Raw genomic sequence first — 24889 nt, 5'->3', positions numbered from 1 at the left:
CTCCTGGGAAGCAAGGGTTGGAATTTTTCTGCTGGGTGCCCCTTAGGTTCTGTGACTTGACTGACTGATTGTGAGTCATGTTTCGGGAAAGACCTGATCGCAGGAAAAGGGTGGGAATAGAGTGCTTTGGGGAGCAGCTAACAACATTCATCACAGCTCACGGCCTGAATGAATTTTAAAGAAACAGGAAAACGAATGCTTCTTATGGAATCAGAGAATGTGAGGGCTGGACAATCCCAGAAAATGAGGAACACCCATCCCATTTTCCAGATGACAAAACAGAGGTCCAGCAAGGTGAAATCCCTCACCCAAGTTGCACCCGTCTCTCCTCCCCACTACGTGGTTCATGAAAGCAGGACTCTTCCTGTCTTGATCACTGCTGAACCCCCAAAAGGGACAGGCATCTAGGAGCTGCTCCAAAAATTTGGGTTGACTGTGGGAAAAATGCTATTTCTTTCTTTCTCACTCTTATTCAGGATTGTGCCAAGAACTCCCCAGGTTGCAATGTAATTCGATAAATGTAAATATTAATTGGGTTTTGTTGTGATGAGGACTTAGGCTTTGAAGGTAACAGACTTGGTTCAGATCTTGGTTCTGCCACTCCATAGCTGTTTGGCTTTGGGAAAATTACTAAACCACTCTGAGATTATTTCCTCCTTTGTAAAGTGGGGATAAATCTGTCTGAGCCAACAGAGCACCTGCATGAGAGATGTGCACTAAATATTGGTCTTTCTCACTCTCCTACGCCATCTCTCTGTTCTTCCCAGAGAAGCTGTACAGAAGGATATAGTACTTTTTTTAAAATAGTTAACTAATTAATTAATTAATTAATTAATTTGTTTTTGGCTGCGTTGGGTCTTCGTTGCTATGCGCAGGCTTTCTCTAGTTGCGGCAAGCGGGGGCTACTCTTTGTTGCGGTGCGCGGGCTTCTCATTGCGGTGGCTTCTCTTGCTAGCCTTAACCCCAATGCTAGCCTTAACCCTGGCTCTCACAACATGAATTCCTCTTCCCATATCTTATCCACTAATTAATATAAATGTAGGCATATTATTTATTTTAGCCATATCACACCTAGCCATTTATTCCATCCTCAGATCTGGATGAACTTCACATTCAAAATACTCACTCACTGGAGCTCTAGGAACAATAGCACAGACAATCATCTCATATGAAGTAATGTAGCAGTTATTCTATTCTCAGTCTTACTGATAAATGGATCATTTACACTTTCAACAGTAATTATTACACAAGAACACCTATGACTAATTTTCTCCTGACCCCTACTCAGAATTTGATTATCTCCGCAGTAGCAGAAATCCAATGAAGCCCCACTTGATTTAACAGAAGTAGCATCAAAACCTGTACATATCTTCAATGTAGAAAATATAGCAGGCCCATTCACCCCGTCCCTCCTAGAGAATATGTCAATTTCCCTATAATAAACATTTCCACAGCAATCTATTTTTAGGAGCATTCGACAATCCCTAGGTGCCAGAATTATATACAGCCCAAGTCATCATTAAAACACATCTAACAATCTCCTTTCTATGAATTTGAGCCTCCTACCTACAATTTTGATATGATCAACGCATACATCTCTTATAAAAAGTTTTTTTTACGACTAACATTAACCCTATGTATATGAGAGTTTTCACTATTTGTCATCATACCAGGCAACCCACCACAAATTTACGAAATATGTCTGACAAAAGAGTTACTTTGATAGAGTCAATCATAGAGGTTTCAATGCTCTTATTCCTGGAATTGAATTCTTCCTAATAATTTTACATTCTCCATGCTACCTACCACATTACACCACATGCTCTATAGTAAAGTTCTCTAAGTAAGCTTCAGGCCCATACCCCCAAAATATTTTTGTATATCCTACCTGTGCTAATAAACTCTCATTGTTTTTACAATCATTCTACTGACCATTTTCTCAGGAAATATAATTGTATAACAAGCTCACACTGCTTAATGGTATCCCCATTCTAATAAAAAACATGAACCCATAAGCTACAGAAGCATCCAACAAATATTTCCTAAAACAGTCCACCACATCAATACTACTTATAATGGCTATTATCATTAATCTAATATACTCTGGCCAAAGAGCACAATGAATAAGAAGAATCTTTAATCCAGCAGCATCCACCCTCATGACAATCGCCCTTGTCACAAAAGTAGGACTTTCCCCATTTCACTTCTGAGTGCCTGAAGTCACACAAGGCATCCCATGAACAGCAGACCTGATGCTATCAACATGACAAAATTGCACCCCTATCAGTTTTATACCACATGTCACCATCCATCAACCTAAATATACTATTAATCATAGTGATATTATAAATCATAGCTGGAGGCTGAGGCAGACTTCGCCATACTCACCGGGAAAATATTACACCCTCCTCATCAATTGCCCATATAGGATGAATAACAGCTATTATAATGTATATTCAGATTATAACAATCCTAAACATGCTAATTTATATCATAACAACACTATCTTCTTCTTATTTATGCCCAGATCATGTACTACAAGATTATCGTTATCACACACATGAGATAAAACACCTCCCATCACAATCATTTTCCTCACCATTATTGTATCATTAGGACATCGCCCATCACTATCAGGGTTTCTACCCAAATGAATAGTTATCCAAGAGATAACAGAAACGACAACATCATTCTACCAACACTAATAGCCATCATAGCAGTCCTCAGCATATATTTCTACTTGCAGCTAACATACTCCACATCACTAACTATATTCCCTTCATTAAACAACACAAACACAAAACAATTTGAACATACAAAGAAATAACCTTCCTATCATTACCAATCATAATACCCACACGATTACTACACACAACACCCATTCTATCGGTGCTGGACTAGGAATTTAGGTTAGTTCAGACCAAGAGCTTTCAAAACCCTAAACAAGTGAAATTTACTTAATTCCTAAAAATAAGGATTGCAAGACTTTTTTTCTACATCAATTGAATGTAAAGCAAACACTGTATTTAAGCCAAATCTTTACGAGATTGATGAGTTTTAACCCCAGGAAACTTTAGTTAACAGGCAAATCCTCTAGTCAACTGGCTTCAGTCTACTTCTCCTTCATTTGAGAAAGAAAAAAAGAAAAAAAAAGGCAGGAAAATCACTGGCAGAATTGAAGCTGCTTCTCTGAAGTTACAATTCAATTTGTTGATTCACCACAGGCTTTGCCAGAAAGAGGGCTCAATCTCTGTCTTTAGATTTACAGTCTAATGCTAACTCAGTCATTTTACCTCTGTTCATACACTGCTGATTATTTTCAACAAATCGCAAAGATATCAGCATTTTATATTTACTATTTGGTGCTTGAGCTGGAGTAGCAGGCAGCACCTTAATTATATTAATCCAGGCTGATCTATGCTGACCTGGACCGCTCCTTGGAGATGCCCAAATCTGTAAGGTCGTCATAACAGTCCCTGCACTTGTAATAATTTTCTTTATAGCTGTACCCGTTATGATTGCAGGCTTTGAAAACTGACTTGGGCCACTAATAACTCGGACACCTGAAGTAGCATTTCTCCCAATAAATCATATAAACTTTTGACTACTTCCCCCATCATTCTTACTCCTACTCATATCACCAAGAGTAGAAGCTGGTTCTGGTACCAGTGGAACCGTGTATTCAGCTCTAGCCTGCAATCTGGCCCATGCAGGAGCCTCTGTCGACCTAACTGTTTTCTCCTTACATTTAGCAGGTGTCTCCTCAATTCTTGGTATTATTACTTTTATTACTATAGTCTTTAATACAAAACCAGCAGTCATATCCCAATACCAAACACCATTATTTGTTTAATCTTCCCCAACTATAGCCATATTACTATAATTACCAATCTCAGTCCAAGCAGCCAGAATTGCCATGCTGTTAAGAGATAGAAATCTAGGGGCTTCCCTGGTGGCGCAGTGGTTGAGAGTCCGCCTGCCAATGCAGGGGACACGGGTTCGAGCCCTGTTCTGGGAGGATCCCACGTGCCGCGGAGCAGCTGGACCCATGAGCCAGAATTACTGAGCCTGCGCATCTGGAGCCTGTGCTCCGCAGCAAGAGAGGCCGCGATGGTGAGAGGCCCGCGCACCGCGATGAGGAGTGGCCCCCGCTCGCAACAGCTGGAGAGGGCCCTCGCGCAGAAACGAAGACCCAACACAGCCATAAATAAATAAATAAATAAATAAATAAATAAATAAATAAATAAATAAATATTTAAAAAAATAGACAGAAATCTAAACACTACTTTCTTTGACCCTGCAGGAGGAGACCGAATCCTATACCAACACCTATTTTGATACTTTGCTCACCCTGAAGTCTTTATTCATGGCCTAACAGGGTTTGTTATAAACTCACATATCATTACATACTATTTAGGACAAAAATTGCCTTTCAGCTATCTGGGAATAGTATGAGTCATGTCCACTGGTTTTTTAGGAGTTCTCTTGTCGGCCCATCATATGTTTACCATAGGGATAGCTGTGGACTCAGGAGCATACTTTGCATCAGCTACCGTAATTACTTCTATCCCTACAGGAGTAAAAGTATCTAGCTGATTAGCAATTCTTTATTTAATTTTTCTTTTTCTTTTCTTTTTTTTTTTTTTTTTGGCTGAGTTGGGTCTTGGTTGCCGCGCACAGGCTTTCTCTGGTTGCGGTGAGCGGCAGCTACTCTTCGTTGCGGTGTGCGGCCCTTTCATTGCAGTGGCTTCTCTTGTTGCAGAGCACGGCCTCTAGGCGCGTGGGCTTCAGTAGTTGTGGCTTGCGGGCTCTAGAGGGCAGGCTCAGTAGTTGTGGCACACGGACTTTTGGCTCCGCGGCATGTGGAATCTTCCCAGACAAGGGCTCGAACCCATGTCCCCTGCATTGGCAGGCGAATTCTTAACCACTGCGTCACCAGGGAAGTCCCTGGTTAGCAACTCTTCACGGAGGTAATACTATATGACCTCCCACTATATTATGAGTTTTAGGCTTTGGTTTTTCTTTTTACAGTAGGTGGTTTGACAGGAATCATCTTAGCCAACTCATCCCCAGACATTGTCCTCCAGGATACATACTATGTAGTAGCACACTTCCATGACCTAATGTCCATGGGAGCAGTCTTCACTATTATAGGAGGCTTCCTACACTGATTCCCACTATTCTCAGGTTATACAGTTAACTCAGCATGAGCAAAAATTCACTTCACCAGTATATTTGTAGTAGTAAATATGACTTCCTGCAGCACTTTCGTGGCCTCTCAGGGGTGTCACTACGTTAGTCTGAGTACCCTGAGGCACACACAACATGACATATTTTGTCTTTAGGCTCATTCATCCCAGTAGCAGCAGTAATGCTAATAATCTTCATACTTTGAAAAGCATTTGTGTCTAAACAAGAAGTCTTAGCAGTGGGAATTGCTACTCCTAACCTAGAATGGTTACACGGATGTCCTCCACCATATCCTATGTTTCAAGATCCTACCTATGTAAATGTAAAATAAGGAAAGACTCAAGTCCTTTTCAACCCGTTTCAAGCCAACACCATAACAATTATGTCTTCCTCAATAAATGAGATAAAAGTAAAAAGTGATGTAGCTTTGTCAAAGTTAAATGATAGGCTAAAAGCCTGTATATCACTAAGGCATATCAATTTCATCTAGGCTCTCAAGACACAACATCCCCGACTATGGAAGAACTTTTACATTTTCTTCATCACACATTAATAGTGATTTTTAAAATAAGATCTCTAGTCCTCTATATCATTTCACTAATATTGACATCTAAACTCATATGCATACAATAGATGCACAGGTAGAGAAAATGTGAACAATTTACTAGCTATTATTGTAATCTTAATTGCCCTATCATCATTGTGAATCCTTTACATGATACATGAAATCAATAACTCTTCCCAAACCATAAAAAACTATGGGTCAGTAATGATACTGAAGCTACAAATACACAGATTATGAAGATTTAAATGTTGACTCCTCTGTAATCCCCACATCAGAGCTAAAACCAGGAGAATAATGACTAATAGAAGTCAACAACCGAGTAGTTAGGGATAGTCATTGAATATGAGTTTCATCTGAAATTGTTGTACACTCCGGAGTTGTTCCTTCTCAGGCCTAAAAAGAGCTGCGATCCCAGGACGCCTAACTTCAAGAATCCTAATATCAACAGGACCAGGCCTATGTTGTGGACAAGAGAGCTCGTTTTCCTGAGTTCAAAGACAGGACAGAGGGATATGGCTGAGATATGGGGTGAATCTGGAGCCCATGGGGATGCACTCTCCAAGCTCCAGTATAGGAATGGGGCCTCTAGGGTCCCAGGCCACCCACCACGCCCTCTCGAGCAGGATCTGGGCCACAATCCCTGTCAGCGATGAGGCAGCCCTAGCACTTGTCACGCCCCGATGTCGTGTCCTATGTGGGCCCATTGCTCTTGGGACCACACCCCACACTCTGCAGGTCCATGCTGCAGGGTCCTTCATGCCTCAGGAGTAGAGACCACACAGCAAGCAGTTCCCTCCCCAAGCAGCCGGAGGAGGGGAGGAGAGCAGGGGCACCAGGGGAATCTCACTCAGACAACAACACCCCAGCGGTGCCAGCGGGGACAGTGATGATGCAGATGAGGCACAGACCAAGAGATGGGACCAGAGGACCCAAAAGGCAGCTGGTCAGGTCCTGGCTCACCTGCACCCCGGACACCTTTGTCCCGCATACACCCCCTTCCTCATACACCCTCTCCTTAAATGCAGATTCTTTAGATGCAAACAGGCAGAGCTTCAGACTGAAAGTCAGCTCTTCCAAAATGACCCGTCAGCAAACACTGCAGGATTCCACTCCAGTGGGTGCCCTGGAGTCGACAACTCAGGGACTGAAGTGGATATCGGTGCCAGGGGCAGTGGGCGGGAATGGGGAATGAGACTTTCATGGTTGTGGAATTTTGGTTTTGCAAGATGAAAAGTTCTAGGGATGGTGGTGATGGCTCCACGAGAAAGTGAATATATCTGATGCCTCAGAAACGTGCACTTAAAATGGTGATGATGGTAAAGGGTATGTGACGTGTGTTTTATTTCACTTAAAATAAATTCTTAAAATAATGTCTTGTTAATTATGATTCCATTTCGACTCCCCTTAATCACAAATGTCGGAGGCCCAGACACAGTCCCCTACCTTAGGGGCCATCACGGTACCCTCACAGAGCACGTGGGAGACCATTCTTAGGGGGGGCTAGTCTATGCTCACCTGACCTCTGTCCAGGGCGACCCAGGCAGTGGTGACCCCCATAGATTAGACATATGATATGCTATAGTATTAATATGATACCACCAAGTGTTGTCACTCACCGGAACCCAGAGCAGCAACCCACTCAAACATGCCTGACCTCATATGATTGTGACAAGATTAAGAGAAGAAAAGGAACCACAGGTTAATCAGGACAACACCCTTAATGCAGAGGTTGGCAATCTCAAAGGGGACAGGACACACTGCAGGCAAAGAGCGCATATGCGGTCTCCCCATACATGTGATCCTGACCCATGCAGGTATGGTGAGACCCACACAGTCCCCACACCCTATACCTTGGGGCCACACATCCACACTCACCAGGGTGACCCACCTCCCCAGACCCCTCCACCTGGGTCACATGTCCACAGTCCCAGGGTGACCTCACCTCCCCAGACCCTGCACCTGGGGTCACACGTCCCCTTGGTCAGGACACCATGGCTCTGCAGGGGGCTCCCCCAATGTGGAAACAAGCTGGGTCCCTGGGACCTCCTGGGATGGGAAAAAGTGTCAGGTGGGTCTCCTTTCCCCACACTTGTCCCAGAGGAGTCCTCCTCTTCTCACTTTGGTTCTGTGTGATTTTAACTGTTTTTAAAGCTTTCATACTAGAGTTGAACACACGACCCTGGTGCTGGCATGCTCAGTCCTTTCTCGTCTCACTTACATGTTGAGAAAACTCACAGGACAGCAGGGCTGAAAGCCGAGGGGCAGCTCTGGACTCTGCTGAGTACGGACGGTAGACTGGAGGGAGAGCTCAGCAGCAGCCTCAGCTGTCACCCATCGGCCTTTTGCCCGATCTGCGTGCCCTGCAATCAATTCACCAGCTAAACCTGCTTCCCTATGCACCATGCACGTGCTGGTGAATTGGAATTATTGCCAGGTAGTCCTCCTGAGGATTCTCCATGAGCCCCAGGGAAGGTGAACCTTGCAGGGATTATGACTAAGGCCCCAACCATAGCACTGACCCTTGGGAGGACCAGGTCACCACACTCAGAAGAGAGGCTGTTACGTAGACAAGCCCACCTCAGCTCCAGACCCCAGACATCTAAGCACTGACATTCAGATGCAGGCACGGAGCTTCCCAGTACTGAGGCCCGGCCGGGTCTCTACCCAGGTCCCCATAGTCCTAGCGTACACAGAACATGGTCAGGTCTAAATCTTCTTATTATAGACAACACATGGTCAGCTCTAAACATAATCAGTAGACAGGACATGCAGAGGTCTAAATCTACCATGTAGACAGAACTTGATCATGTTTAAACTAGCTTAGGGCTGATCTCATAGGAGGTACAGATCACACACATGGGTCTCTCATCTTTGGACACCCACATCAGGAAACTGAACAAAATCTTTGTCATTAAACACTTCAACAGGCAAAACAGAAATGTTCCCAATTTCTCTGGCCACCTGATGGTCAGGATCCACGGGCGAGCCACGAACTTCTTAGAGTGCAGCCCAGTCTGCTGCCAGGACAGACAAGAAGTGGCCTGATTCCAGCCTCCCAGGCTTCCAGAAGGAGGCGGCCAAACTGGAAGCCCAGGCAGGAGAGTCCTGCATGGTCCGGGCCGGGAGATCCGGTCTGTCCATTCGGCTGGCCGATTCCGGGCGGGGCGCTCAGGGCCGCTGAGAGCCCTTCACTCAGGCCCTGCTTCCCTGCAGCGTGTGCGTGTGCGTGTGCGTGTGTGTGTGTGTGTAGAGGGGGCGGTGGCTGACGGCTCCCATGGCTCCCGTCCCGGGCACCGCGCTGTTTTCGACGGGAGGCACGGGGAGAGGTAGGGGCACAGAAGCCGTTGGAGAGGAGAACCCACAGCGGAACTCCTTGCACACTGGCTCGCCCCACCCGGAGACCCGCCTGCCCATCGTGGGCCGCATGTCACCCCCCAGCCCCCCACCCCCAAGGGCAGGGTGCCTGCTCTTTCAACAGCACAGGGTCTCACATGAAGGAGACCCAGTGGGGACTGTCACCCCCCCCCCCACTCCTGATGCTGTGTTTGGGGAGAATGAACCCCCTTGACTGGGCGATGGGACCCTGTGTGGAAAGAGGTGGCGGCCCCATCCAAGTCGGGGCCTGGCTGAGAGATGGGAACACAGGAGCCAAGTGCAGGGCCTGGAGGCCAGGCCAACAGTAGGGGCACCCCCAGCCTTGGCCGGGCTCTCCAACGGTGACATGGTTGCTTTAGGGGACCTGGGGCAGGCGACTGAATGTAATGGGAGTCTAAACTGGACCCTGAATGGGGCTTAAAGAAGGTGTGAAGGATGTTACTGAGACAGTGACAGTCATTGGAAGACAAACTCTGTGTCAGGATATCCTGCTCCATCCATTTAAATCCCTGAGATCTGTGACCTTTACGTGGCTACGCAGGATTGTTAGAGCAGCTGCGTGCGGATATATCTGGGGCACAATTCAGTCTGCAACCAACTTGCAAGTGGTTCCAGCAAACACACAGGTGTGCGCACGGGCAGGCACAGCACACACACAGACATATGCATGTGCACAGCACAAATATATTCACACACTAGCATGTGAACACACATGCACGCATATGCCCATGCACACACTAATGTGTGCAAGTGCACATACCTATGCACATGCACAGCATATGTATGCAAACAGGCACATGCACACACATAGCACACACACAGGGAATAAAGTGAATCCGTAAAGCATTAATTCCTGAACACAAGTGAAGCTGACATGTATTTTACCCTTTTCTTAGCCTTGATGTTTTCCACAACAAAAAGTTTAAGAAAAAAGCTAATGGCAAATGACTTTTGATTCATAGGACTTTCTGATATTATTCCACAAATATTATGACAGCAGAAATGAATGTAGATATTACATGTGTCCACTAATGGATGAATGGAGAAGAAAAACACGGTCCATCAATACAAGGGGATGCTATTCAGCCTAAAAAGGAAGGCAATTCTGACACAGGCTGCAGCAGGGATGAACCTTGAGGGCATTATGCTCAGTGATGTAACCTAGACACAAAAAAACAAACAGTGCTTGATCCACTCCTACAAGGCCCCTAGAGCAGTCGGAAACATAGAGACATAAAGTAGGATGTTGAGTGCCAGGGGCTGAGGGAGGGACAATGGGGAGTGAGTGTTTAATGGGGACTGTTTCAATTTTGCAAGATGAAAAAGTTCTGGAGGATGATGGTGGTCAGGTTTGCACAACAGTGTGAATTACTTCTTGACCCTGAAATGTGCACTTAAAAATGGTTAAGATAGTAAATTTTATGTTATGTATATCTGACCACAATTTTTAAAACTTTTTAAAAAACAACAGGAAATAGTCCATGAATACCACAAGATGTACAACTTCACTAACAACAGAGGGATTAAAGCCATAAGAAAAATACCGTGCATACACCTACCAGAATGGCAGACGTGAAAGACATAGTATCAAATATCAGCAGGATGTGGAGCAATGGAAAGCCTGGTAGGCAACGGGGGGATGCAACCACTTCTGAAACAACCGGGCCTCAGATAGCGAAGTCCCTGCACAGAGACCCACAGTGCTCCTCCCAGGTGAACACAAACCCACCAGCCCTGCACCAGGACACACGGACATGGACTCGCAGCCACAGGAGCCAAACCTGAAAGAACCTGAAGGCCATCACAGGCGGATGCAGAAATGAACCATGCACGCTCCTATGAAGGAATATTCCACAGCAATGGAGTACATTTTGTTTAAAGGTAGTAAAACTATAAAAATTATTTTTTTTCTTAAAAACTATATTTACAAGATGAAAGAATCTATAATTCTGGCACCTAGGGATTGTCGAATGCTCCTAAAAATAGATTGCTGTGGAAATGTTTATTATAGGGAAATTGACATATTCTCTAGGAGGGACGGGGTGAATGGGCCTGCTACATTTTCTACATTGAAGACATATACAGGTTTTGATGCTACTTCTGTTAAATCAAGTGGGGCTTCATTGGATTTCTGCTACTGCGGAGATAATCAAATTCTGAGTAGGGGTCAGGAGAAAATTAGTCATAGGTGTTCTTGTGTAATAATTACTGTTGAAAGTGTAAATGATCCATTTATCAGTAAGACTGAGAATAGAATAACTGCTACATTACTTCATATGAGATGATTGTCTGTGCTATTGTTCCTAGAGCTCCAGTGAGTGAGTATTTTGAATGTGAAGTTCATCCAGATCTGAGGATGGAATAAATGGCTAGGTGTGATATGGCTAATATAAATAATATGCCTACATTTATACTAATTAGTGGATAAGATATGGGAAGAGGAATTCATGTTGTGAGAACCAGGGTTAAGGCTAGCATTGGGGCAAAAATATATAAATTGATGATGTTGGTGGACATAGTGGTTCTTTAATAAGTAATTTGAATGCCTCAGCAATGGGTTGTAATCATCCATGGGGGCTGATGAATTTTGGCCCTTTCTGGATTTGTATATAGCCTAGGATTTTCCATTTAGTTAATATGAGGAATGCTATGGTGAATTAAATTGGGTAATTTGTGAAAGAATGTTGATTATAAACATATTCTTAGGAAGAGGACTTGAACCAGTGCAGAAAAAGTTTCAGTTTTGCATAATTACCGGGCTCTGCCAGCATAACGAACCCTGTTCTACAGTAGGGTATGTATAAATTAATTGAATGTAGATTATATCATCATTTAGTTTGAAGACATTTTGTAAAGTAAGCCGTATTGCTCTTGTCCTTTCATACTGGAAGAAATCTGCAATAGACAGAAACCAACCAGGATGACTCCAGTCTGAACTCAGATCACGTGAGACTTGAATCGTTGAACAAACAGACAATTAATAGCAGTTATACCATTGAAATGTCGTGATCCAGCATCAAGGTCATAAACCATATTGCCCATATGAACTCCAGAATACAATTACACTGTTATCCCTAGTAAAACTTGTTCCATTGATCAGTGTTTTAGAAGAACAGGTGATAAAGCATTTTGACTAGCTGGCCTAAATTTTAATCACTCAGAAGTGGTTTTATTCTCCAAAAAATAAATGGCGCACGGGCTCAAGACACACCGGCTTCAGTAGTTGTGGCGTGCAGACTCAGTAATTGTGGCCCACTGGCTTAGTTGTTCCGTGGCACGTGAGATCTTCCCGGGCCGGGGATCGAACCGGGTCCCCTGCATTGGCAGGCGAATTCTTAATCACTGCATCACCAGGGAAGTCCCCTTTTAATAAGTCCCCTTTTAAAGGGAGAATCGCAGTCTCCCTTTTAATATACCTTAAGCCCAAAGAATCCATGGAAAATGGTTACAGAAAATAAGACAATAAAATATTGTAAGGACTATAACAGAAGCATATAGTACACAGTTCATATAGACACATCCCAAGCAGTTACAAAGTATATTAAAAGGGAGGCTGCAATTTTAATAGAATAAGAAAAATTATACCCACAAACTCCCAATCTTTCCTGAAACGTTGCAATCTGAAACCCTATTGTAGGAAGCAGAAGATTTCAGGAGACATTCTACAAATGAAGGACTCCAAACCCTGTGGTTGCATAAGGAATTCTGGAAGGAAGGTATCCTCACCCAAGGAGAGCAGGTTCCTGTACTTCTCTAACATCACATCCCTGTACAATTCCCATTGATCTTGGTCCAGGCATTCTCACTCCTCTTGAGATAAATCTATGGCCACATCCTGGAATGTCAGCAGTCCCTGAAATTAAAAGTACACATGCCATGTGGCCACGGGAAGAGTTCATAATGTGACCCAAGTAGAAAACAGCAAGTTAAGAGAACTGCTTTTAATTTAGAAGAGTGTCTTCAATTATCCACTCATATATATATATATATATATATATATATTTTTTTTTTTTTTTTAACAAAGTAACTTTCTCTACCTTATTTTTAACTACAAGAAGAGAGTATGGCATGTGATCCACAAAACCAGTATAGAGACTATACTTGTCTGGAAAAGAAATGATAAAATGATGGTTTCAACACAGGCATATGCATTTATGCATTTTTGAGTGTTTTATTTATATCAAACTGGATAAAATGTGTGTACTTCTCATACAGAAAAGACATGTCGAGGTAGAAATGTACCTTTCAACATTCATGGGTACACAAGTACACTGGGGAGATTGTAAAAGTGCAGATTGTGATTCAGTAGGTCCGGTGGGCCTGAGTTCTATTTTTTTAACAAGCTCATTTTTACCTAGTGATGCCACAGTCTCTGATTCATTAACCACAACTGTGAATATCAGAGACATAATTAGAAAGGTAAAAATTCATATTTAATTTTGAACGTAAAGTGTTTTATGGATTTTACACCTTTAATAGAATAGTGAGCGCAGCAGCAACAATCATCTGTGAATATTTACTATAGACTGTGTATCTTTCTAACTTTTTCGTGTAGGATTCCAGGAAAAAGACCTGGGCTGCGGCCACAGTGGGCGTGGCCCCCAGGCCGGGCCGCCCCTCCAGGACCCCCGACGGGGCCCTGCGCTCCTGGCGGCTCCCTCCCCCGCCGCCCCGCTCCCTCCCGGAAGGCCTCGGGGCAGAGCGGTCCCACCCACTGCGCGCTGAACAGAGCCCGCGTTTCCTCAGAGCTGGAACTCCCGGCTCGGGCGGGGTCTCTTCCCTCCGCCTTCACGGAACTGCCCCGGAGCCCGAGGGGAGGGCGACCTCACTGAGGCTGCCGGCTCTGGAGGTGCCCCGGCGGCCGAAGCCGTGACAGTCGCGGGGACGGCGGGCCGGGTAAGTGGGCGCCGACCCTCCGCCTGGTCCGGTGCCCGGGCGGCAGCACAAGACCAGCTTCTGAGGGGCAGGGGTTCGCTGCCACCCGCCGCTGCTGTGCAGAAAGAGCGGCCTCCAGCGTCTGGTCCCCGGGAACTTCGGTCCCTCCTCTCGCCCCTGCCCTCGGCCTGGCTCGCGAGGCCTGGTGGGCGTGGGGAGGGGGTCGGCCTGAGCGTCCTGAGGGGAAACGGGGCAAGGGAGGCGCAGGGTCCGGCTGCAGCGTCAGCGCCCCTCCTCCCGACTGCGGGGAAAGCGGCTGAAAACTCCTCCCGAGGCGCGCAGGCCCCTTATTCAGCCGAGTCCCTCTGCGCTCCTTCCTCCCTGAGCTAAAGTACCGGGGGGAGGGGACAGGGCAGGGGACTGGCGCAGGTAATGGGGAACATCAAAAGGTGATTGTTAACTAAGGAAAACCAGCTCTCCCAAGGTGAGGAATGTGGCGCTTTTCTTTGCATGGGCTCACTGAAATCCTTCCTTTGATATGCACCTCAGCTCTCTGGGGCCTGCATTCTGTATTTGCATATCCTGAGTGCCTCAGGGCCCGCCGGCTCACATTGGAGGCCTGCAAGTGCTGAAGACTGTGACATCCTTTGTTTACTGATATGGCAAGAAACATTCCATTTCCCACAGGCTTGAGGGGCAGACAGTGAAAAAAAGTCGGAGAATCTCACTCGGCATGTACTTTGGTTTACATATAGACAATATTTATACTTAACTGTGCTAATAGAGGTTCTCAAGTCCAATCAACTTGTACTACTGCCCTCTATGTATCAATTTCATCCATATCATAAGATAAATGCTTATAGAATTGACTTAATCCATTTAAATAGGATAATGATTTTTAAAGGAAACATAACAGAAATATAACAACAAAACCTTTACCACTAAAGGCTGGGTCTGGAACAACCTAAATAAATGTTCCATTGTTAAAATATTGAAAGATGTATTCAATAGAAATATCAACAAAAATGACAAATAATAAGGGTAGCAGAATGTTGAAATGTTCTATCTTTATCATTAAAGTGGCAGAAAATCATTTATTAGTAGGCACTGGGGGCAGAAGATGCCTGATTTTATACCTTTGTCATATTTGTGCAGTTGTTTCAACAAGTAACTTAAAGACAAAATGGAAAAACAAGGAGGTTTGTGCCTGAGATCATGTTGATGTGAAACCAGGGATGGCCACCTTGTGCCAGGTGAGTTAAGTTTACCTGGCAGGTAGATCGCAGAGCTCCTGGGAAGCAAGGGTTGGAATTTTTCTGCTGGGTGCCCCTTAGGTTCTGTGACTTGACTGACTGACTGTGAGTCATGTTTCGGGAAAGACCTGATCACAGGAAAAGGGTGGGAATAGAGTGCTTTGGGGAGCAGCTAACAACATTCATCACAGCTCACGGCCTGAATGAATTTTAAAGAAACAGGAAAACGAATGCTTCTTATGGAATCAGAGAATGTGAGGGCTGGACAATCCCAGAAAATGAGGAACACCCATCCCATTTTCCAGATGACAAAACAGAGGTCCAGCAAGGTGAAATCCCTCACCCAAGTTGCACCCGTCTCTCCTCCCCACTACGTGGTTCATGAAAGCAGGACTCTTCCTGTCTTGATCACTGCTGAACCCCCAAAAGGGACAGGCATCTAGGAGCTGCTCCAAAAATTTGGGTTGACTGTGGGAACAATGCTATTTCTTTCTTTCTCACTCTTATTCAGGATTGTGCCAAGAACTCCCCAGGTTGCAATGTAATTCGATAAATGTAAATATTAATTGGGTTTTGTTGTGATGAGGACTTAGGCTTTGAAGGTAACAGACTTGGTTCAGATCTTGGTTCTGCCACTCCATAGCTGTTTGGCTTTGGGAAAATTACTAAACCACTCTGAGATTATTTCCTCCTTTGTAAAGTGGGGATAAATCTGTCTGAGCCAACAGAGCACCTGCATGAGAGATGTGCACTAAATATTGGTCTTTCTCACTCTCCTACGCCATCTCTCTGTTCTTCCCAGAGAAGCTGTACAGAAGGATATAGTACTTTTTTTAAAATAGTTAACTAATTAATTAATTAATTAATTAATTTGTTTTTGGCTGCGTTGGGTCTTCGTTGCTATGCGCAGGCTTTCTCTAGTTGCGGCAAGCGGGGGCTACTCTTTGTTGCGGTGCGCGGGCTTCTCATTGCGGTGGCTTCTCTTGCTAGCCTTAACCCCAATGCTAGCCTTAACCCTGGCTCTCACAACATGAATTCCTCTTCCCATATCTTATCCACTAATTAATATAAATGTAGGCATATTATTTATTTTAGCCATATCACACCTAGCCATTTATTCCATCCTCAGATCTGGATGAACTTCACATTCAAAATACTCACTCACTGGAGCTCTAGGAACAATAGCACAGACAATCATCTCATATGAAGTAATGTAGCAGTTATTCTATTCTCAGTCTTACTGATAAATGGATCATTTACACTTTCAACAGTAATTATTACACAAGAACACCTATGACTAATTTTCTCCTGACCCCTACTCAGAATTTGATTATCTCCGCAGTAGCAGAAATCCAATGAAGCCCCACTTGATTTAACAGAAGTAGCATCAAAACCTGTACATATCTTCAATGTAGAAAATATAGCAGGCCCATTCACCCCGTCCCTCCTAGAGAATATGTCAATTTCCCTATAATAAACATTTCCACAGCAATCTATTTTTAGGAGCATTCGACAATCCCTAGGTGCCAGAATTATATACAGCCCAAGTCATCATTAAAACACATCTAACAATCTCCTTTCTATGAATTTGAGCCTCCTACCTACAATTTTGATATGATCAACGCATACATCTCTTATAAAAAGTTTTTTTTACGACTAACATTAACCCTATGTATATGAGAGTTTTCACTATTTGTCATCATACCAGGCAACCCACCACAAATTTACGAAATATGTCTGAGAAAAGAGTTACTTTGATAGAGTCAATCATAGAGGTTTCAATGCTCTTATTCCTGGAATTGAATTCTTCCTAATAATTTTACATTCTCCATGCTACCTACCACATTACACCACATGCTCTATAGTAAAGTTCTCTAAGTAAGCTTCAGGCCCATACCCCCAAAATATTTTTGTATATCCTACCTGTGCTAATAAACTCTCATTGTTTTTACAATCATTCTACTGACCATTTTCTCAGGAAATATAATTGTATAACAAGCTCACACTGCTTAATGGTATCCCCATTCTAATAAAAAACATGAACCCATAAGCTACAGAAGCATCCAACAAGTATTTCCTAAAACAGTCCACCACATCAATACTACTTATAATGGCTATTATCATTAATCTAATATACTCTGGCCAAAGAGCACAATGAATAAGAAGAATCTTTAATCCAGCAGCATCCACCCTCATGACAATCGCCCTTGTCACAAAAGTAGGACTTTCCCCATTTCACTTCTGAGTGCCTGAAGTCACACAAGGCATCCCATGAACAGCAGACCTGATGCTATCAACATGACAAAATTGCACCCCTATCAGTTTTATACCACATGTCACCATCCATCAACCTAAATATACTATTAATCATAGTGATATTATAAATCATAGCTGGAGGCTGAGGCAGACTTCGCCATACTCACCGGGAAAATATTACACCCTCCTCATCAATTGCCCATATAGGATGAATAACAGCTATTATAATGTATATTCAGATTATAACAATCCTAAACATGCTAATTTATATCATAACAACACTATCTTCTTCTTATTTATGCCCAGATCATGTACTACAAGATTATCGTTATCACACACATGAGATAAAACACCTCCCATCACAATCATTTTCCTCACCATTATTGTATCATTAGGACATCGCCCATCACTATCAGGGTTTCTACCCAAATGAATAGTTATCCAAGAGATAACAGAAACGACAACATCATTCTACCAACACTAATAGCCATCATAGCAGTCCTCAGCATATATTTCTACTTGCAGCTAACATACTCCACATCACTAACTATATTCCCTTCATTAAACAACACAAACACAAAACAATTTGAACATACAAAGAAATAACCTTCCTATCATTACCAATCATAATACCCACACGATTACTACACACAACACCCATTCTATCGGTGCTGGACTAGGAATTTAGGTTAGTTCAGACCAAGAGCTTTCAAAACCCTAAACAAGTGAAATTTACTTAATTCCTAAAAATAAGGATTGCAAGACTTTTTTTCTACATCAATTGAATGTAAAGCAAACACTGTATTTAAGCCAAATCTTTACGAGACTGATGAGTTTTAACCCCAGGAAACTTTAGTTAACAGGCAAATCCTCTAGTCAACTGGCTTCAGTCTACTTCTCCTTCATTTGAGAAAGAAAAAAAGAAAAAAAAAGGCAGGAAAATCACTGGCAGAATTGAAGCTGCTTCTCTGAAGTTACAATTCAATTTGTTGATTCACCACAGGCTTTGCCAGAAAGAGGGCTCAATCTCTGTCTTTAGATTTACAGTCTAATGCTAACTCAGTCATTTTACCTCTGTTCATACACTGCTGATTATTTTCAACAAATCGCAAAGATATCGGCATTTTATATTTACTATTTGGTGCTTGAGCTGGAGTAGCAGGCAGCACCTTAATTATATTAATCCAGGCTGATCTATGCTGACCTGGACCGCTCCTTGGAGATGCCCAAATCTGTAAGGTCGTCATAACAGTCCCTGCACTTGTAATAATTTTCTTTATAGCTGTACCCGTTATGATTGCAGGCTTTGAAAACTGACTTGGGCCACTAATAACTCGGACACCTGAAGTAGCATTTCTCCCAATAAATCATATAAACTTTTGACTACTTCCCCCATCATTCTTACTCCTACTCATATCACCAAGAGTAGAAGCTGGTTCTGGTACCAGTGGAACCGTGTATTCAGCTCTAGCCTGCAATCTGGCCCATGCAGGAGCCTCTGTCGACCTAACTGTTTTCTCCTTACATTTAGCAGGTGTCTCCTCAATTCTTGGTATTATTACTTTTATTACTATAGTCTTTAATACAAAACCAGCAGTCATATCCCAATACCAAACACCATTATTTGTTTAATCTTCCCCAACTATAGCCATATTACTATAATTACCAATCTCAGTCCAAGCAGCCAGAATTGCCATGCTGTTAAGAGATAGAAATCTAGGGGCTTCCCTGGTGGCGCAGTGGTTGAGAGTCCGCCTGCCAATGCAGGGGACACGGGTTCGAGCCCTGTTCTGGGAGGATCCCACGTGCCGCGGAGCAGCTGGACCCATGAGCCAGAATTACTGAGCCTGCGCATCTGGAGCCTGTGCTCCGCAGCAAGAGAGGCCGCGATGGTGAGAGGCCCGCGCACCGCGATGAGGAGTGGCCCCCGCTCGCAACAGCTGGAGAGGGCCCTCGCGCAGAAACGAAGACCCAACACAGCCATAAATAAATAAATAAATAAATAAATAAATAAATAAATAAATAAATAAATAAATATTTAAAAAAATAGACAGAAATCTAAACACTACTTTCTTTGACCCTGCAGGAGGAGACCGAATCCTATACCAACACCTATTTTGATACTTTGCTCACCCTGAAGTCTTTATTCATGGCCTAACAGGGTTTGTTATAAACTCACATATCATTACATACTATTTAGGACAAAAATTGCCTTTCAGCTATCTGGGAATAGTATGAGTCATGTCCACTGGTTTTTTAGGAGTTCTCTTGTCGGCCCATCATATGTTTACCATAGGGATAGCTGTGGACTCAGGAGCATACTTTGCATCAGCTACCGTAATTACTTCTATCCCTACAGGAGTAAAAGTATCTAGCTGATTAGCAATTCTTTATTTAATTTTTCTTTTTCTTTTCTTTTTTTTTTTTTTTTTGGCTGAGTTGGGTCTTGGTTGCCGCGCACAGGCTTTCTCTGGTTGCGGTGAGCGGCAGCTACTCTTCGTTGCGGTGTGCGGCCCTTTCATTGCAGTGGCTTCTCTTGTTGCAGAGCACGGCCTCTAGGCGCGTGGGCTTCAGTAGTTGTGGCTTGCGGGCTCTAGAGGGCAGGCTCAGTAGTTGTGGCACACGGACTTTTGGCTCCGCGGCATGTGGAATCTTCCCAGACAAGGGCTCGAACCCATGTCCCCTGCATTGGCAGGCGAATTCTTAACCACTGCGTCACCAGGGAAGTCCCTGGTTAGCAACTCTTCACGGAGGTAATACTATATGACCTCCCACTATATTATGAGTTTTAGGCTTTGGTTTTTCTTTTTACAGTAGGTGGTTTGACAGGAATCATCTTAGCCAACTCATCCCCAGACATTGTCCTCCAGGATACATACTATGTAGTAGCACACTTCCATGACCTAATGTCCATGGGAGCAGTCTTCACTATTATAGGAGGCTTCCTACACTGATTCCCACTATTCTCAGGTTATACAGTTAACTCAGCATGAGCAAAAATTCACTTCACCAGTATATTTGTAGTAGTAAATATGACTTCCTGCAGCACTTTCGTGGCCTCTCAGGGGTGTCACTACGTTAGTCTGAGTACCCTGAGGCACACACAACATGACATATTTTGTCTTTAGGCTCATTCATCCCAGTAGCAGCAGTAATGCTAATAATCTTCATACTTTGAAAAGCATTTGTGTCTAAACAAGAAGTCTTAGCAGTGGGAATTGCTACTCCTAACCTAGAATGGTTACACGGATGTCCTCCACCATATCCTATGTTTCAAGATCCTACCTATGTAAATGTAAAATAAGGAAAGACTCAAGTCCTTTTCAACCCGTTTCAAGCCAACACCATAACAATTATGTCTTCCTCAATAAATGAGATAAAAGTAAAAAGTGATGTAGCTTTGTCAAAGTTAAATGATAGGCTAAAAGCCTGTATATCACTAAGGCATATCAATTTCATCTAGGCTCTCAAGACACAACATCCCCGACTATGGAAGAACTTTTACATTTTCTTCATCACACATTAATAGTGATTTTTAAAATAAGATCTCTAGTCCTCTATATCATTTCACTAATATTGACATCTAAACTCATATGCATACAATAGATGCACAGGTAGAGAAAATGTGAACAATTTACTAGCTATTATTGTAATCTTAATTGCCCTATCATCATTGTGAATCCTTTACATGATACATGAAATCAATAACTCTTCCCAAACCATAAAAAACTATGGGTCAGTAATGATACTGAAGCTACAAATACACAGATTATGAAGATTTAAATGTTGACTCCTCTGTAATCCCCACATCAGAGCTAAAACCAGGAGAATAATGACTAATAGAAGTCAACAACCGAGTAGTTAGGGATAGTCATTGAATATGAGTTTCATCTGAAATTGTTGTACACTCCGGAGTTGTTCCTTCTCAGGCCTAAAAAGAGCTGCGATCCCAGGACGCCTAACTTCAAGAATCCTAATATCAACAGGACCAGGCCTATGTTGTGGACAAGAGAGCTCGTTTTCCTGAGTTCAAAGACAGGACAGAGGGATATGGCTGAGATATGGGGTGAATCTGGAGCCCATGGGGATGCACTCTCCAAGCTCCAGTATAGGAATGGGGCCTCTAGGGTCCCAGGCCACCCACCACGCCCTCTCGAGCAGGATCTGGGCCACAATCCCTGTCAGCGATGAGGCAGCCCTAGCACTTGTCACGCCCCGATGTCGTGTCCTATGTGGGCCCATTGCTCTTGGGACCACACCCCACACTCTGCAGGTCCATGCTGCAGGGTCCTTCATGCCTCAGGAGTAGAGACCACACAGCAAGCAGTTCCCTCCCCAAGCAGCCGGAGGAGGGGAGGAGAGCAGGGGCACCAGGGGAATCTCACTCAGACAACAACACCCCAGCGGTGCCAGCGGGGACAGTGATGATGCAGATGAGGCACAGACCAAGAGATGGGACCAGAGGACCCAAAAGGCAGCTGGTCAGGTCCTGGCTCACCTGCACCCCGGGCACCTTTGTCCCGCATACACCCCCTTCCTCATACACCCTCTCCTTAAATGCAGATTCTTCAGATGCAAACAGGCAGAGCTTCAGACTGAAAGTCAGCTCTTCCAAAATGACCCGTCAGCAAACACTGCAGGATTCCACTCCAGTGGGTGCCCTGGAGTCGACAACTCAGGGACTGAAGTGGATATCGGTGCCAGGGGCAGTGGGCGGGAATGGGGAATGAGACTTTCATGGTTGTGGAATTTTGGTTTTGCAAGATGAAAAGTTCTAAGGATGGTGGTGATGGCTCCACGAGAAAGTGAATATATCTGATGCCTCAGAAACGTGCACTTAAAATGGTGATGATGGTAAAGGGTATGTGACGTGTGTTTTATTTCACTTAAAATAAATTCTTAAAATAATGTCTTGTTAATTGTGATTCCATTTCGACTCCCCTTCATCACAAATGTCGGAGGCCCAGACACAGTCCCCTACCTTAGGGGCCATCACGGTACCCTCACAGAGCACGTGGGAGACCATTCTTAGGGGGGGCTAGTCTGTGCTCACCTGACCTCTGTCCAGGGCGACCCAGGCAGTGGTGACCCCCATAGATTAGACATATGATATGCTATAGTATTAATATGATACCACCAAGTGTTGTCACTCACCGGAACCCAGAGCAGCAACCCACTCAAACATGCCTGACCTCATATGATTGTGACAAGATTAAGAGAAGAAAAGGAACCACAGGTTAATCAGGACAACACCCTTAATGCAGAGGTTGGCAATCTCAAAGGGGACAGGACACACTGCAGGCAAAGAGCGCATATGCGGTCTCCCCATACATGTGATCCTGACCCATGCAGGTATGGTGAGACCCACACAGTCCCCACACCCTATACCTTGGGGCCACACATCCACACTCACCAGGGTGACCCACCTCCCCAGACCCCTCCACCTGGGTCACATGTCCACAGTCCCAGGGTGACCTCACCTCCCCAGACCCTGCACCTGGGGTCACACGTCCCCTTGGTCAGGACACCATGGCTCTGCAGGGGGCTCCCCCAATGTGGAAACAAGCTGGGTCCCTGGGACCTCCTGGGATGGGAAAAAGTGTCAGGTGGGTCTCCTTTCCCCACACTTGTCCCAGAGGAGTCCTCCTCTTCTCACTTTGGTTCTGTGTGATTTTAACTGTTTTTAAAGCTTTCATACTAGAGTTGAACACACGACCCTGGTGCTGGCATGCTCAGTCCTTTCTCGTCTCACTTACATGTTGAGAAAACTCACAGGACAGCAGGGCTGAAAGCCGAGGGGCAGCTCTGGACTCTGCTGAGTACGGACGGTAGACTGGAGGGAGAGCTCAGCAGCAGCCTCAGCTGTCACCCATCGGCCTTTTGCCCGATCTGCGTGCCCTGCAATCAATTCACCAGCTAAACCTGCTTCCCTATGCACCATGCACGTGCTGGTGAATTGGAATTATTGCCAGGTAGTCCTCCTGAGGATTCTCCATGAGCCCCAGGGAAGGTGAACCTTGCAGGGATTATGACTAAGGCCCCAACCATAGCACTGACCCTTGGGAGGACCAGGTCACCACACTCAGAAGAGAGGCTGTTACGTAGACAAGCCCACCTCAGCTCCAGACCCCAGACATCTAAGCACTGACATTCAGATGCAGGCACGGAGCTTCCCAGTACTGAGGCCCGGCCGGGTCTCTACCCAGGTCCCCATAGTCCTAGCGTACACAGAACATGGTCAGGTCTAAATCTTCTTATTATAGACAACACATGGTCAGCTCTAAACATAATCAGTAGACAGGACATGCAGAGGTCTAAATCTACCATGTAGACAGAACTTGATCATGTTTAAACTAGCTTAGGGCTGATCTCATAGGAGGTACAGATCACACACATGGGTCTCTCATCTTTGGACACCCACATCAGGAAACTGAACAAAATCTTTGTCATTAAACACTTCAACAGGCAAAACAGAAATGTTCCCAATTTCTCTGGCCACCTGATGGTCAGGATCCACGGGCGAGCCACGAACTTCTTAGAGTGCAGCCCAGTCTGCTGCCAGGACAGACAAGAAGTGGCCTGATTCCAGCCTCCCAGGCTTCCAGAAGGAGGCGGCCAAACTGGAAGCCCAGGCAGGAGAGTCCTGCATGGTCCGGGCCGGGAGATCCGGTCTGTCCATTCGGCTGGCCGATTCCGGGCGGGGCGCTCAGGGCCGCTGAGAGCCCTTCACTCAGGCCCTGCTTCCCTGCAGCGTGTGCGTGTGCGTGTGCGTGTGTGTGTGTGTGTAGAGGGGGCGGTGGCTGACGGCTCCCATGGCTCCCGTCCCGGGCACCGCGCTGTTTTCGACGGGAGGCACGGGGAGAGGTAGGGGCACAGAAGCCGTTGGAGAGGAGAACCCACAGCGGAACTCCTTGCACACTGGCTCGCCCCACCCGGAGACCCGCCTGCCCATCGTGGGCCGCATGTCACCCCCCAGCCCCCCACCCCCAAGGGCAGGGTGCCTGCTCTTTCAACAGCACAGGGTCTCACATGAAGGAGACCCAGTGGGGACTGTCACCCCCCCCCCCACTCCTGATGCTGTGTTTGGGGAGAATGAACCCCCTTGACTGGGCGATGGGACCCTGTGTGGAAAGAGGTGGCGGCCCCATCCAAGTCGGGGCCTGGCTGAGAGATGGGAACACAGGAGCCAAGTGCAGGGCCTGGAGGCCAGGCCAACAGTAGGGGCACCCCCAGCCTTGGCCGGGCTCTCCAACGGTGACATGGTTGCTTTAGGGGACCTGGGGCAGGCGACTGAATGTAATGGGAGTCTAAACTGGACCCTGAATGGGGCTTAAAGAAGGTGTGAAGGATGTTACTGAGACAGTGACAGTCATTG

The 24889-nt window shown here is 45.0% G+C and overlaps 1 long non-coding RNA gene across 1 annotated transcript; it reads left to right on the top strand.

Moving 5' to 3' along the window:
- The first annotated feature begins 13738 nt into the window (after positions 1–13738).
- On the top strand, positions 13739–22336 carry LOC130706921 (uncharacterized). The gene is made up of 3 exons (XR_009006959.1): positions 13739–14026; positions 15161–15258; positions 22078–22336. It is a non-coding gene; the product is annotated as an uncharacterized LOC130706921 (long non-coding RNA).
- Positions 22337–24889: the final 2553 nt, after the last annotated feature.

This window comes from Balaenoptera acutorostrata, unplaced genomic scaffold (genome assembly GCF_949987535.1).
Source record: "Balaenoptera acutorostrata unplaced genomic scaffold, mBalAcu1.1 scaffold_808, whole genome shotgun sequence".
NCBI lineage: Eukaryota > Metazoa > Chordata > Mammalia > Artiodactyla > Balaenopteridae > Balaenoptera > Balaenoptera acutorostrata.
The sequence above is the reverse complement of the archived record's forward strand: the minus strand, read 5'-3'. Positions and strand labels throughout refer to the sequence as shown.